Consider the following 10854-nt stretch of genomic DNA (forward strand, 5'->3'; position numbering starts at 1 on the left):
CTATAAATCTGAAGAGCGTTGTGAATATATCTTTCCATGGAACTTTCAATTAAATACAATTAGCAAAGCCTTGATGTGATAAAGTACTGATCTTCCTGTAAATAATCTCTCCTTTATAATCCTGCTGTTCTCTCTCATCTGGGAGGAAAAAGAAAAACCAGGTGTGCCAACTAAGTGTCTGAAAGAGGCCAGAGCAAAAAGGTATTTGAACCACGGGGGGGGGGGGGGAGAGGAAGCCAGAGAGATATAATCTGCTTAATTGAAAAGCATTATATAATACGTATCAGAGTTGTGAAATGAAGCTATGAGGAAATATTGTTTTATCAGTGGTGACACTAGAGTTTGCTTCAGGAAACCAAAGCGTCACCCCTATGATGGACCACCTCCCATGCAGTGGGCAGGGCAACATCCCAGGCAGTGGGCATGATGTACCATTGCCCTGCCCGCTTTGGATTTTTGGCTATAACTTTTGATAGAATAGAGAAATTTCAACACAGTTTGTTTCATTGCATTCTGCATGAAATTATGCATCGATTGAGATACAACACGATGGTATTATTTGAAAATACCAATATATTTTAAAGATTTTGGACAGTAATAATAAATAATAACAATAACTTTTTTTAACCCGCCTTTCTCCCCGAAGGGACTCAAGGCGGCTTACAACAGGTTAAAACAGATTAAAAACATAATTTAAAAGACAGATAAAAGCATATAACACATATCATAAAAACAGTAGTCAGATGAAAAGTAATCAGGTAAAAAGAGCATAGAGCAGCAAATCATAAAAGAATCAGACCTGTAACCAAGTATTTAAAAAAAATATTAAAAGGTGTTGAAGATGTTAAAAAGGCCGAGAACTCAGAAGGCTTGTTTAAACAGAAGGGTCTTCAGGCCTCGCCGAAAAGTCTCAAGAGAGGGAGCTATTCTTAATTCAAGGGGAAGGGAATTCCATAGCGTTGGTGCCACTACTGAGAAGGCCCTATTTCTTGCCGCCACCCCATGTACCTCCCTAGGCGGCGGCACTTGTAAAAAGGCCTTCTCTGATGACCTAAGCGGATGAGCTGAATTGTACGGGAGTAGGCGATCTCTAAGTTACTCTGGCCCAGAGCAGTATAGGGCTTTAAAGGTCAAAACCAGCACCTTGAATTGGGCCCGGAAACGAATGGGCAGCTAATGCAGCTGCTGGAGAAGCGGACTGACAGTCAAACCGCCTACCTCCAGTAACTACATGGGCCGCCGCATTCTGCACTAGTTGCAGTTTCCGAACCGTCTTCAAGGGCAGCCCCACATAGAGCGCGTTACAATAATCTAACCTCGATGTCACCGTGGCATGTCTAACAATAATCTAACATGTCTGACAATAATCTAACCACCGATGTCACTGGGTCACTGTGGCCAGGTCTGCACGATCCAAGTACGGCAGCAGCTGGCGCACCAGCCGAAGCTGAGCGAAGGCCCCCCTAACCACAGCTGCCACCTGGGAATCCAGGAGCAGCTGCGAGTCCTGGTGGACCCCCAAGCTGCAGACCTGCTCCTTCAGTAGTGGTGTTACCCCCCATGTGCGTCACCTAGTGCAGTCTGCACTCTCCATACCCCCCTAGCTATGCCACTGTGTAGTATTCTAACCAGTGATGTTGATTTTCTTTTGGGTAATTTTTAAAGTGCATGTTAGTTAAGACAGGTAATTTGCAGACAGTAGTAAGGGTGAGAGTTGATTAACATTGTTATAGTAAGACCTTTCATATCCTCCAAACAAATCTTGAGAAAGGCAGACTAGAGGAAATAAAGTATCCAGGCAGTGTAGATTTGCTAAAAAACAATATTTTAAGATAATAATAGCTTTATTGGACTTGAAAGAGATGTTTGGCAAAGGTCTGATCAAAGATATCTTGAATAACGTCATTATTAAATTGGGTGACAAAGTGGATATTATAGTTGGCAAACTTGCAGGTGACACAAAACTAGGGAGGGATGCGAACACTTTGAGGATAGGCTAAAACTCAAAATGATCTCAAGTAGAACTGAGAGTGAGACAACAGAATAAAGCAAGGATGGATACAATGTGTTACATACTGTAAAGGTGTGCAAGGTGTGTGCTTGTAGAAGTGTATTGCATCTCCTTGCTGTGACAGGAATATGGTGTGTAAGAGTTGTCTACAATCTCTGCAATTCAGTATTTTAGGACATTCTCAGGATTTGGAGGGACAAAGACATGATATATGGACAAGGCAAAGGGAATGATGGCATGTTTAGATGTTCAAGTACCTGTTCAGAACAGTGTCTCCTAGTGTCCTGGGGATAGATGAAACTCTATGGTTACTGACGGGGTGGCCCAAGCTGATCTGCTGCCCATAGTGGTGGCTTATTTGCCACTGCACCCTAAATTCCCTTGCTCCTTGTTGCCAGTTTGCCAAGCTCATGAACATGGCAGCACCTCGCTCCCTTGTTTTGTTTTTTGTTCTGTTCATAAATACGTAAGTATGTCCACCCCTTGTTGCCAGTTCCTCCTTGGCCACCTACCTGTCTTAAAGCAGGCTGGGCACACCTAGTCTGTTTCAAGAAGTGACCAGATGGTCAAGAGCAGCACAGTGCAGTGATCCCAAAGCCAGTCCTGTTATCTTTATCTTTGTCAGCCCATGCTTGTCCCCACCTGGCTACTTCTTTAAGCACGTGATGTGCTTGATGGAGCATGTTGGGGGCAGAAGATGCCTCTACTCCCTACATCCTGTACCCAGCCTGTGTGTTTGACTCATCTGGGCAGGAACAAGCAGACGTCACTGGAGTTGAAGGAAAATGGGGCAGCCCTGGTGTCTGTTCTAGTGCTATTTGCATCCAGTTGCTTGTTTACAACTCTTGGGCACAATACAGAAGAACTACCTTGTGGTTCATCTAGTCCAGCATTTTGCTTCCAACAAGATGCCTCTTGGAAGATCACAAGCAGGGCTGGAAGCCAATAGCCACCCTTTCTTGTATACCCACTTTGACATCTAGAATACGGCTTCTGACCAGGAAGGTATGATTCATCTTACAGGCAGTACTATATCAGCAATTCCTGCAGAAGTAACTCTGTCATGAAAGGGAAAGTGCGTACTGTTGTTTGCACATGGTTAGCCTATAAGGGCCCAATCCTTTCCAATTTTCCAGTGCCGGTGCAGCCATGTCAATGGGGCGTGTGAACCATCCTGTAGTGGAAAGGCAGACACAGAGGCCTCCCCAAGGTATGGGAACATTTGTTCCCTTATGTTGGGGTTGCATTGCGACTACACCAGTGCTGGAAAGTTGGATAGGATTGGGCCTTAAGTGTCTAGTCTTCAATCTGACAAGAGCAAGACCACAGCTCAGTTTCATTTCACTTTATGCATTTCATTTCACTTGATTGCTTGCAATCTTATTGTGAGCTTGTATTCTGTATCATGTCTCAACATTTGTGAGCTATGTTACGTTTTAGAAAAGTGGCAATAAATTATTGGAAGGAAGACACCAATTTTATACCAGTCTGTTATGGCTTTCCTCAAAGAATTCTGGGCATTGCAGTTTGGTAAAAGTGCTGAAAAATTCCTTGTTAGTTCTTTCGGAGACAGACTTGCAGAAACAGCCTCATAACGAAGCAAAATGAAGAAGCAGTTGCCAGCCGATTATTGCACCTGTTGGTTTGCCCATCACCCTATCACCGACTTCCTCCCTCCCCATTAAGGTAAGCTTAGCAGTAGGGCTGCTTGGGGTGCAGCAGGATGTGAGGTGTGGCACACCATAGAAGGGACAAGACATGGGGGTGGCAGAGCCTCAGGAAGTAAAATGTATTGGGTAGCCTAGATGTTTGAGTTCCTTTGCAGAAGGGATAACTATTGAACCAAGTTGAGGTATAGGTATGCCCTAAGACAGGCTCCTCCAAACCCCGGCCCGTGGCCACATCTGAGGTTTGGGGGAAGGTTTCCACTCTGTGAGTGGAGCTTACCATTCTGCCTCTGTGTGGTTTGTCTTCTGAGTAGATCTGGGCACTGGGATGCTCTGGGCAGTCATGTCCGGCTGGACATCCTATTGCACAGCCTTCTGGGATGCCAGGCAACAGATGTGACTGCCCAGAGCATTCCGGTGCCCAGATCTACTCAGAAGATGAGGCTTGTGGACGTGGAATGGTAAGCTGCAGTTCAAACAGGGGCCGCATTTTTGTGACACAGAGGGCGCAAGTTTGGTGACTGCTGCCCTTAGGCCACGCAGGATCAGTTGTACAACTTATATTCAGTAATTACCATAAAGAGCTATCACCTCACAACCAGCAAGCATGTGTTCACTTGATGAAACAAATATGCGGACAGGCTCTCTGGGAAATTATCTTTTGCTATCATTCCTGTCATGGTTTCTCACAATTTAGTCACACATTTTAGTTTAACAGGGACTAACTTGACTTTGTTGCCTGCGTCGCTTGGTGCCCTGTGGGATGCAGATTTTTTTCCCTCCTTTCCCACTTATTCTCTAGTATCGCCTGCAATGCATCAAATGCTAGTGGCAATTAAAGGATTAAGGACAGGCTATAATTACAGCCCTGTGGAATAAAGTTCTTAAATGAGTCTGCTGCGGCTTATACTGTAATTATTCTGTCTGTGCCCTGATGAGCAAGGATTAATTGTCGTGGATTGCAAACTATTTGTGCAGGACACACAGTTCAGGGCTATGCAGCTTGTGTATCTGTGGTGTTAACAAGGCAGACTTGTGCTGCTTCCGGAGAAAAGTGTCTTAATAAGAGCATGGGTTCCTTGGGGTAAGTCTATACAGTCCTGGTTATCTGCAGTGCTGAGGATGAACTGCCAGTCATCCACATGAGCCCAGCAGAAGCAGCTAGAAATACAAAATCAATATAATGAAAACATTTTTATTCTTCATGATTTGGTCTTTTAAAGATGCTTTGTGGACATGATATCAATGTCACTACCTGGTTCCTATTAATGACTGGATTTATAATGGCTATTTCCATACACTGCTCCCCTTCTGCTTCTGGGTGGACTGAACCCTTTCTGGGTGGACTGAACATAAGAAAATGACAGCCACAAACAGGGAAGACTGATGAGGCAAGCAGGCAGGTGGCAGACAGTGGCCACTTGTGGTGTGTTCATGGAGTCATTGAAATGGTGTCAGGGAGCCCCAAGGCTCCTAGGAGCACACTTTGAGAAACACTGATCTAGTACATTACTGACTGCTCTGACAGGTAGCTGCTCTTTAAGAATCTCAGGCAGGGCCAGTGCTAGGTGGAGCCAGGTTCTGAAGCAACAGAGGGATCTGGACCCTGTGCATGTGCATGCAACCCCCCTGGACACAATCCCCCAGGTTCCCAAATTACTTGGTGATAGAGTAGGAGATACTGTCACCCTGGCTTGCTTCTGGGGATCTCAGTTGACTGGTGGGGAGGGTGAAGTGCCTATGTACCACTTTCAACTCATGGGACCATTTCCTCCAGCCAATTAAGGATCCCTGGGAGCACCTCACCTGCTGCTGTGCAAGTCACAGTAGCAAAGAACTAGTCTTGTAAAAAATATAATAACTACACAACTCTATGACTTCCTGTCTCTAAATGTGACTACTTGTTGCCTAATCCCACAATGTGGCTTCTTAGTTCTTACCAGACTAGTTCTACGCCGCTGTGACTGGCAGGTAGTGGGAGGGCTGGATCCTTCTGTTATGGATCGACCTTTTATTATTGTTTCTTTTTAATTGGTGCCTGGGCCATGCCCTTATACATGCTAGTATAATGATGTTGCTACTGGGTAACACAAGCAACAGCTTAATGTGCCAACATATATAGATGCCAGCCTAGCATGATGAACTATTTCACCCAGAACTCATATGCACACAAATGACACAGGACACTGTCTTTCTGATGCACAGGCTAAGTTCCTGAAGACTTCTGGTCAAGTCTCAAGTACCCTCTGACTGTGCTGTTCCTTCTATTCACACCCAAGAACAAGGGAGTCAAACATAAGGCCTGAGGGACAAATGTGACCCCTGGAAGCATTTTATCCAACCCTTGTTATAGTTGGACTCTCCCAGCTTAATGGGCTCTCATATTTTGAAAATCCGAACCAGATTTGCACATTTTCTCTTCTGTCATTTGCAGCTAATGAGTTTCTGTGTGAGAACAAAGTGCTTAGTAGTGACCGTCCTCTGCTTAATGATGTCACTTCTGACCGTCAACCACTGCATTGAATGCTAACTTCTGCCCTCTGAATGAAATGAGTTTGAAACCCCTGCCCTAGAAGGACGAAGATAATTCAATCCTCCTGACTGTATTTTCCCCATTAAATATAACCTTGTTTGTTTCCCTGTATCACATCCTGCTTGTATTTACATCTTTTCCCCCATCACTGAATGCCATCTTCTATAATGCTGGAAAACATCTGCATTGTTTTGACCTTCTGCTTTCACCTGCTTTTGCTGTGATGCAACCTTAGTCCTATGCTTCTCCTTGGTATGTGAGCATCTGCATTTTAGCTGTTCCCAGAATCCAGCCTTGGGCAACATCCCCTGCCCTTCCATATTCTGATTTCCCTTAATTATGGGCCAGGAACAGGCACATCAGCCTTCATTCCCAAACCCATTCAGCCAGCAAGTCACCCATCTGCACACTAAAACAGGGCACTCCAGACCCCATTCTTCCTTCCTGATAATTAGATTATCCCTAGAGCTGTGCCAGACCATAGTGAATATGCTAGTTTGTGATGGAAGAGTGCACAGAGAGGAAATTGGACAGCAAGCACATCCTTGTTTGACCAGAAAGATTGGAAGAGCCTCCAGATAGCCAGAAATCAATTTTCACAATGGCACTATTCAGAAATTCTAATTAGGAATAGAAATGGAGGATCTTTCTTGCACTGTGTTTGTGTACATCCTAAGCAGTAGGAAACCAATTAACTTTCTTATTGCATCCATACATAACTTCCTATGGAGGCTGAAAAGTGATAGAAGATGATTCTCTGTATTAATGACTGTCTTTTGGCCTTAATAGAAAACCCAGTTAGTTGCAGCTGATGAGACTATTAGGAAGTCTATACGAGAGCAAAGCTTTTATCTTCACAAGCAGAAAGGAGACGCTCAACCATTATGGTTTTCAAAAATGCTTCTGCAGTGTGTGCATGATTTCTCAGCAAATTTAGATCCTGATAAGCATGCACATTAATTAAAATGTAGATGAATGAAATGTCTTTGCCATAAATCTCTAAATTCCAGTTGCAGTATGATGCACAAATCTTTCAAGACTCTCTTCTGATACCAGTAAGCAGGATTTGGCTTTTTAAAGGTGAGGAAGCTTTAAAGCTCTGTGTGAATCCACATTTTCTGAATGAACATGCTGGAGTACCGATGGGGGATTAAGTACTTTGAGATTATTACTGAATGCATCTTGCCCTTTTGCTCCAAAGTGGAGCACATTTTGCCCCCTCTCCCCAGTAGTGGACAAGTGAAAGCTACCAAAATAATAAAACTACAAGTTAACACCACCAGTATTACAGCAGACTGGAAAAATCTAAAGGAGACCCAAATCCACGCTAAGAACATAAGAACAGCCCCACTGGATCAGGCCATAGGCCCATCTAGTCCAGCTTCCTGTATCTCACAGCGGCCCACCAAATGCTCCAGGGTGCATACCAGAGAACAAGAGACCTCATTCTGGTGCCCTCCCTTGCATCTGGCATTCTGACATAGCCCATTTCTAAAATCAGGAGGTTGCATTATGGGCTTGTAACCCATAATGGATTTTTCATCCAGAAACTTGTCCAATCCCCTTTTAAAGGCATCCAGGTCAGATGCCATCACCACATCCTGTGGCAAGGAGTTCCACAGACCAACCACACGCTGAGTAAAGAAATATTTTCTTTTGTCTGTCCTAACTCTCCGAACACTCAATTTTAGCGGATGTCCCCTGGTTCTGGTGTTATGTGAGAGTGTAAAGAGCATCTCTGTATCCACTCTGTCCATCCCCTGCATAATGCTTGTCAGAATGACATAGTTTGGCAGAAGGTTAAAAACCTTGAGATAAACAGCTTCTGAAGTCACCATAGTGGCTGTAAGAAGAGTGGCACTAGTTTACTGACATGAGGCCTCTCTAGCCTAGTTTGGCTGCTAAGGTGTAATAGAATGTTTATAAACATTTCAACTGCTCAGCAGTAAAATGGTTAGCACTCCAGGATTGGCTCAGATGGACCTATTGGTGAAAAAGGGTGCAGAAGAAAGGAGGCAGTGATGCCATCATGGTAACCACCTGTGTTTATTTATTTTTCACATTTTCATACCACCTTTTGTTCCTCCAAGGAGCTTAGGGTGTTGTACACATTTCCTCTCCTCCTTTTGTCCTCACAACAACCCTGTGAGGGAGGGTTAGCCCATCAGCATGATACAAGCAGATTCCATCTGCTAAGGCTGACCACATTGTCTTGGGCTGAGGTATTTATTTGCTCATTTCATATATTTCTACCTTGCCATGTCAATATAATCAGGAGATGATTTTTTTTCCATTATGTTTCAGATTTTATACTGCCCTTCCTCCAAGGAGCTCCTACAGAGTTCCTCCCCTCATTTTGTCCTCATAACAACCCTGTGAAGGAGGTGAGGTTGAGAAAGTGTCCAGTTCTGGTCCCGCATCTCAAAAAAGACATAGTGGAAATTGAAAAGGTGCAAAAGAGAGCGACTAAGATGATTACGGGGCTGGGGCACCTTCCTTATGAGGAAAGGCTACGGCGTTTGGGCCTCTTCAGCCTAGAAAAGAGACACCTGAGGGGGGACATGATTGAGACATACAAAATTATGCAGGGGGTGGACAGAGTGGATAGAGAGATGCTCTTTACACTCTCACATAACACCAGAACCAGGGGACATCCGCTAAAATTGAGTGTTGGGAGAGTTAGAACAGACAAAAGAAAATATTTCTTTACTCAGCTTGTGGTCGGTCTGTGGAACTCCTTGCCACAGGATGTGGTGCTGGTGTCTAGTCTGGACACCTTTAAAAGGGGATAGGACAAGTTTCTGGAGGAAAAATCCATTACGGGGTACAAGCCATGATGTGTATGTGCAACCTCCTGATTTTAGACATGGGTTATGTCAGAGTGCCAGATGCAAGGGAGGGCACCAGGATGCAGGTCTCTTGTTATCTGGTGTGCTCCCTGGAGCATTTGGTGGGCTGCTGTGAGATACAGGAAGCTGGACTAGATGGGCCTATGGCCTGATCCAGTGGGGCTGTTCTTATGTAAAGAGTGACTGGCCCAAAGTGTGTGCCAGAGACAGAGGTATGTGTCCATCACCACATCTTCACATTTTGGAAGGTCTGCATTTATTTCCGTTTATCCCTCCAGCACAGGGCTCCCTGTTTTAGTAAAAGGTGCATGTAGGAGACACCAGTTCAAATGTTTTCACCGCTAATTTCAGGCTTATGGGAACTCTTTGACCTGAGCCTAGGCTCTGGGTTGTAGCTCTAATTACCTTTTTTTCCAATTAAGGTACTATGCCCCTGTCACTCAGCATTCTGAATGGATCTCTGTTGAACAGAAAGCACTTCAGAGAGAGAGCTAGAGGGAGCTCTTTCATTGTGTAAAAGGCACATTGAACCTGCTTAAAAATGAAAAAAAAAGACACCTCAAGCTGCTTCTGTGATGTTGTTGGTTTGTAGGGGCACTCTGTAGGTGGGAGCTGCTTCATCTCAGCAAATTCTTTATTTTTATGTAGCTAACAGTGTAGGGCAGAGAAGGAGAGCCACATTCTGCATGCTCAGGAGCCACAGAACACTGGGCCAGGACAGTAGTGTAGCTAGAGGGAGTGCAAGGCGCTAAGTTTTGCAGGGAGCCTCACCATGCCATGCAAGCAGCCCCTCCCCCTCTCATCTGGAACCATTCTGGGCAGATAGAGCAAAACAGAGGCATACACCTTTTATTTAGGGGGGGGGAGAGAGAGATTAACTGGCCCTCCTGACCCCAGCAGTGTCTTTTCTAGTGGCTGTCTGCTGGTATCCTTTAGCATCTTTTCAGATTGTGAGCCCTTTTGGGACAGGGAGCCATTTAACTGCTTTGTGAACTTTCTGTTGAAAAGCAGTATATAAATGCTTTTAATAATAATAATAACAATGGTAATAATAGACGTTGAGGCATGCCCTTGTGTGCAGCCAGCCACTTTCCATGGTGCAGGAAGTGAGGTTTGATTTGAATTTTAATAACCTGTAGTAGAAAAGGAAGCTGTTCAGCATGTGCGTATTAATGCATCTGCTTCAGAAGCCTGGAAAGGACAGGCTATTGCAGTGCAGGGTTTAGAGAAGAGAAGTCATAGAGAAGTCTCAGCACCCTCATCAAAGTACAATCCAGAGGTGTAAAAGCAATATAAGGTTGTAATGTCGATATGTCCTAGAAGTCGGGGGGGGGGGGGACGACAAGAAGCACAGCTTTGAATCTCCTGAGTAGGATTATATCAGACATCAGTCTGCAATAAGGAAAATGAGGAACTCTGCAGCTGGCTATGTGATAGCCTTGCTGGGAATGTTGTACGCAAACCACGCCACCCGTGAGTCAGCCTCCTTGCCTCAAACCCAATCAACAAAAGGCAGACGTGGTGTGAGAGGATTAGCTTGTTTGATTAGGCAAAGAGAGTGTCTGGAATGAGGGGGAAGAGGGGGATAAAAATAAAGAGCTCTCAACAAGAGAGAAGAGATCTTGCACCAAGCCCAGCCCTCGTCTCTCTTATTCATCTCTATTGAGATCCCACACTGTCAGCTTGCAATTAATTCTTTAAAGTAAAATGTGCACCTATTTTATTTCTCAGACCATATTTCAAGGTAGCTTACCATGCATAAGAAATGCGCTGTTGTTAGGCAATGTGCTTGTT

This window comes from Tiliqua scincoides, chromosome 5, assembly GCF_035046505.1.
Source record: "Tiliqua scincoides isolate rTilSci1 chromosome 5, rTilSci1.hap2, whole genome shotgun sequence".
In the NCBI taxonomy this organism is placed as follows: Eukaryota; Metazoa; Chordata; class Lepidosauria; order Squamata; family Scincidae; genus Tiliqua; species Tiliqua scincoides.